Here is a 6,415-nt window from a genome sequence, read left to right on the forward strand (position 1 = left end):
AATCCCAAAAAATGGAACAAATCATCGTATTTTCTGATTAAATGTAATGGTTAGTCATTCTTTGGAGTTGCACATTTTTCTAAAAAAATTATATCATCATTTAAGTAATTATTTATTGGTTTCTTTTTCAAATTTTTAAACATTGAGCTAGAGATGTCCACTTTTTCTAAACTGGTATCCTATGCTACGTTTTGTTGAATATTTACATAATTTCGATACATTTCTTTTAATGTTTAATAAATTTCTATTTTTTTAAACAATCCTAATTTGCTCAATCAGTTTGTTTACAATAACTAAATAGTGTATTACATGACTGTATAGTATATTAAATGACTGTATAGTGTATACAAAGAATAGATGACCCACCTTTTTAATTGTTCAAGCAAATATGACTTGTTAAAATAATTACTTTTTGAAAAATACTTTTTAAATCGTATTTTTTGAGTCAAACATAATATTCAATGATATCGAGGACTAGTAAATTCTGCTAAAATATTAATGTTATTGTTTTTGCAATTAAATATTGATTTTTTTTAAATTTATGTCAAATTAAGTATGGATGGTTTACATCAAGAAAACAACGTCAACAACAAACAGAAAACAACAACATCTACAAAAATTTGCTTACAATAACAATGTAGAAGAAGTGGACATCCCTGCCTCACCTTTTAAAATTTTTGAAAATAAGCAACAAATAATTGTTTAAATAATTACATAATGTTTTTAGAACAATTTTTTACTCTAAGCAATTACATTTCAATCATAAAATACAATTCTTTTCTACATTTTTTGGGATTAAATAATTGTTTAAATAATTTGAATTTGCTTAAACAATTGGAAACTGTTTTCAAACTTGTGGAAAATCCCATACTATTCCCATTTAATAATATCCAATTCTGGGCGCATGATCTTTTTCAGGATTTTTGTTCTGTAATCGGAGAAGAGAGAATACACGTATATCCGTTATTTTTACGGGCCATGTTTCTAACTTCCTTGATAATTTTCGATAAGATTACATAACATTATAAATATTATTATTAATTAATTAATCTATATATATATATATATAATTTTAAAAATTATATAATTAATTAACGACCATACTAACCGTTTTTTCTAATCTTTTTTTACATTCATTCGTGAATTATAGCAGGAAATTTCTGCAGATAATTAAAATGTAATTGAGCATAAGCAAACGCAAGGAAACGTTAGAAGTACGGCCCGTACACATGATGGATACACCTTTCTTCTCTCTTCTCAGATTCCACAAAAAACAATGCTGAAAATAGATCCTGCGCCAAGAATTGGACATTGATCGGAAAAGTATGGAATTTTTATTCATTTTCTTTTCAATCATAGACAATCATATTTTTTATATCTTTTTTGTTCAATCTTTATTTGTTTTAAATACAACTGCTTGCGTCACAATAAATGTGTTGTTTTGGTTAAAATTGATGAACTATTTTTCTTCGAAATTCATATTCTGTCGTTCAATTTCACTGTTTTTCATTCGGAAAATTAAAATATTATTCACAGAAGCGAGGCAGCCATACAATTATAATATTAAATGGCACAATGTGTACAGTTTATACCATGTTAAAATTTTACATAAGTTATAAATATATAAATAACATTTCATAGTCAATCATGAATAATAATGAACAACAAATGCAGGTATAAAATGGATATTAACAAACATTTCACAAAGCTTTCAATGATTTAAAAATTTCTGTAAAGATTTCTGGTACATCTCAAACATTGTACAAAGATTTTAATAATTCCCGAAAGATTTCACAAGAATTAGGACGGTTTCGCAAAGATTTCCAATCGATTTACAATATATTTGGGGCCTCCGGGGGGGGGGGATAATATTTATTAGTATGGATGTATTTCGCAAACACTCCATCTTGTAAATCGATTGGAAATATATTTATAATTTTTATTAAATTTTAAAATAGTATAAACAGTACACATTGTGCCATTTAATTTCATAATTCTATGGCTAGGTCCCGAACTCGAAAAAGAAGGCTCCTCCGATTTCTGTTAATAATATTTTAATTTTTCGAATGAAAAGCAATGAAATTGAACCAAATGGTATGAATCTTGAAGCAAAATAGTTCATCAATTCTGACCAAAACAGCACATTTATTGTGACGCAAGCAGTTGTATTTGAAACAAATAAAGATTCAAGAAAAAAGGTAGGAAAATTACGATTCTATATGATTGCAGAGTTTTCAATTTAAACTTGCCACCATGAAATTAAATTAATGAAATGAATGAATGAATAAATGATTAAGTTAATGAATGAATGTATTAATGAATAAATGAAATGAATAAGAAAATGGAAATAAAATAAATGTAGATTCTATAGTTTTCCCATTCAACAGCTTCCAATTTGGGGCGCAGCATCTTTTTATTTCAGTATTTTTTGTCGTACAATCGGAGAAGAGAGAAAAAACGTGTATCCAGAAATTGAACGGATTAACTGATTTTCTTCTTTCTTTTTTTAATCATCTTATCGTTATGTAGTTAACCGAATGCACAGTATTAAAATTAAATTCCTTAATATTTGCTATTTTATCATTTCTTTCAACCGACTGTAATCTCTAACAATAGGAAAGTTGAGTGAGGCATGACAGGCACTCAATCTAAATTCTCGGCTCGATCCTAGGTTTATGATCGTCGAAAAAATGACACTCTAGACCACCCGCTGTTCCATAGCCAGCCAGAGGGCCCACGAACTGGTTCGTCATGAGTACACTCATGGTGGCGGTTTGCTACTTTCCAGGCGCAAAAATGCATCACTTTTCAATTAATTGCAATAAAACAAAAACCAGGCCATTTTTTGAAAAATGCGATCTGAGAGGTTCTGAATTTAGGCATTTATAGTCTGTGGTTGAAATATGAAATCATACAATTCAGAATTGTAGGAGAAAAACTTGTCAGAGTAATACATGGATTAATTTTCAAGCCTGAGGAAGCGCCTTAACAGTTTCATCTGCACGTAACAGGCACAAATTGATGGTTTACCCGGTAAGAAGCCTTGCATTAAAAAGTATTAGAAAATTTGAATCCCTAAGAATGCCGTTTCTGTCTTTAATTTTTTTAATTCTCATTAGGCGGCGAATATGATAAGATTTCTATTCCTTTTAGAGCCGATCGGAGCTGTCAGGCGTAACCTCGAATACATTAAAAACACAATTGTCGTTTGAAGCATTAGAACGCGCTCGAAAAGCATGAACTATTCCAAATCTAGTAGGATTGTATGTAAGAATACAATATAGGAATATAATATAATATAGGAATACAATATTTTATGTAAGAAAACAATATAGGTTCCTATATAGGATCCTATATAGGTGCCTGTATAGGACACTCCCTAATAAGGTACCTAATACTGCCTAACTGCTGGTACCTAACTAATGATACCTCATGGTATCCAATGGTACGTATGTCTCTAGGTGCTCCTAGAGGACCAAAAAACTTCTGCGCAGCCGTAAGTGCTATAAAAAAGTACTGCGCATCTGGATATGGTCCCATGCAGAAACATATACAGGATCCTATGTCATTTTGCTATAGGTGTCACCTATAGGTAAACACATAGGTTCCTAAGTAGGATCCTATATAGGATCCGATTTAGGTTCCTATATAGGAACCTATATAGGAATTTTCAGTAGGGTCCTGACATCGTAAAATGACCGACGCTATGTTTTAAAAGCTTTTCGCCTGATTATTATTTGAAAACCAGTAAATAAATGTAGAAAAATTTGCTAAATTAAAAGTGATTAAAATTTTTCTAATTCTTGATGGCTTTGTGGTATTCAGCAAAATATTGTCAGCGCTAAGTAAGAAAGGGATTCAATTTTAGAGCTAACTTCAACTGCCGTGGATATTCAAAACGGGAGGACAAAAACGGGATCCAGAAGTATTCAATATTTCTCACGTTACCACTGAATGAATGAAATTTTGCAATACTTTTTAATGCAAGCCTTTTTACCGGGTAGCTAGATACTCATTAGAAATTAAATCTCTTTAAGACTTGGCCTTTAAATTACATTTTTGTAGAATCTATGAAAGGGAAAAGAAAAATTTTCAAGGGAAAAAAAATTAAAATCTGGCAGAAAATTATGGGTAAGACAAATATTGAAATTTAAAAAATTTTAGGTTACGTGCCAGATCTGCGTTCTAAAGTATATAATCAAAAAAATCCTATGGTTGTCTATTCGACTTTTTATTCTTAAAAAATTATTTGTAGTGGCATTTTTTCCAAATAATTTTTCGAAACTTAACATGAAAATGAAAAAAAAACTTTCATGTGTAACAAATTTAAAATCTTACAAGTATAAGGAATTACATTGGCAATCAACTTTTCAGCGGGCACGAAATTTAAAGACGTTTTTAGGACGTAAGGTTTAAAAGACGTTTTTAGAACGTCCAAAAAATCATTCTAAGTCAGGCCAAAAAACGTTAAAAAACATCCAATATTCCAAATACGTCCTAAAAACGTCTTTAGGACACTGTATGTTTTTAGAACGTTATTTGGTCTGGCTTAGTACGTTTTTAGGACATTCTAACGACGTCTTGGGACATTCGTTCACACTGGGACGTAGGGAGTTACGAAGAAAATATTCTCGGCACTCCGTAGCTTAGTGGGTTACAGCATCAGTCCGACAATCTAAAGACCTGGGCTCAAATCCCAGCGGAACTAGAGGGAATTTTTTCACAATGTTCAGAACAGTCTTTATTCCAATAATATTAAAATGGACCAGTAGACAGAAAAATTAACACAACAAATTATTAATTTATTTTACCTGATCAAGAACCCTAACATCAAAAATAAAATCAAAGACATTTTTTCCCAATTTATTGGTCAGTACATTTTTTCATTCTTCTGGTAAAGTGTGTCATCATGATTGCTAAAATGTAATATAGTTCTTGAAATAATACTTGTTTCACTTTTTGGAAGTTTGAAGAACAAAAATTTAGGATATTTTGGTAGGAAACTCGTATGATTCATTCTGGAGAATTCTTCCATTAGATTTGGTCAAATTCCAAAAAATTATTAAAAGTATGAGAACCTTCTTTTGCATAATTGTTTGAATCGTGAATTTAAAAAAATCGTTTTTTCTGATAAAGGGTTCAAATGTTTTGAATGAAAATATATATGCTGCTAAATGTAGTGCTACACTTTACCTAGGATTTTTTGAAAATAGATTTCGAAATGCATCCCTCGAACCTAACCTATATTTTTTTAAATTTTAACATTTTTCACCCATAAATTTCTGCAAGATTTTTCTTATTTTTCTCCTTGAAAATTGCCCTTATTGACTACGCAACATATATTTTTTTCCTTAAAATCAGGTTAGTCATTTTTAAGTGAAACCACTTTTTTGTTTCTCTTTCTCTCTCCATAGCTTCTATAAAAATGCGATTTAAAGGTCAAGTCTTGAAGAGATTTCATGTCTCATAGGTATACCATCAATTTGTGCCCGATATCTGCAGGAGAAACTGTTACACGCTTACGCTCGGTGGTCCTTTTCCAAATTTCAAAGAGGGTTTCCCGGTATTTCACATAGGATAAAAGGTAGCAAACCTGTTAAATTAATTAGGGAAATATTCAAGCTTTTTAGGCGTTGGTTTCATCTCTATTCTCGATGGGCTGGAAACCGGCTGCAAATATGAACTTTCGAAAGGGGTTGACAAGGGTTTCAGACGGGGTGGGAAGTGGCAACCCTAATGATTTGTATTGAGCTCATTCAGTACTACTTTTTGAGATTTTGTACATCCCTACTCTCGATAGGCTGAAAACCGACAGAAAAATTATACCGGAAGTGACCTTTTTCTGCGGACAGGATCCGGTTAGTCAACGATACCGATGCTGCTTCAGCTCACTTTATTATATTATTCTAAGCTGGCTTCATATTTATTCCATAGAATAGATCGCCATAGATCGCATTTATTTGATTAAAGTGATATAATTGCTAAGAACTCTATCACAAAATCCGAGATCCTTGAAGGAACCATCACTGTCCAGATGCCCAACTAGGAAAAGGCGAGTGTTTAAGATTCAGATGCTAGTAATTTTAATTTGCAAGGTCAAATAATTCCGGAAGCGAGTCTAATTCTTCAATTGGATGATGAGATTTCCGATAAGCAGGTATTAACAGAATCAAGAATCTATTCTAGATTAGAAGATTCTCGTTTAGGAAATCTAGAGGTTTCTCGACAATTACTACTAAGTTTTGATGAAAACTTGATGAATGTCGATCAACTATTAGAAATTTCAGTAGAGTTTCTACCTTACCCTATGTCGTAACTTACCAGGTGTATACATATGAAACCGGTATTTTTTCAAGAAAAAAACACATTTATTTCAAGAGAATGATAACAAATATTTTATTCAAAGTATGCGCCC

This window comes from Belonocnema kinseyi, chromosome 3 (genome assembly GCF_010883055.1).
Source record: "Belonocnema kinseyi isolate 2016_QV_RU_SX_M_011 chromosome 3, B_treatae_v1, whole genome shotgun sequence".
Lineage (NCBI taxonomy): Eukaryota > Metazoa > Arthropoda > Insecta > Hymenoptera > Cynipidae > Belonocnema > Belonocnema kinseyi.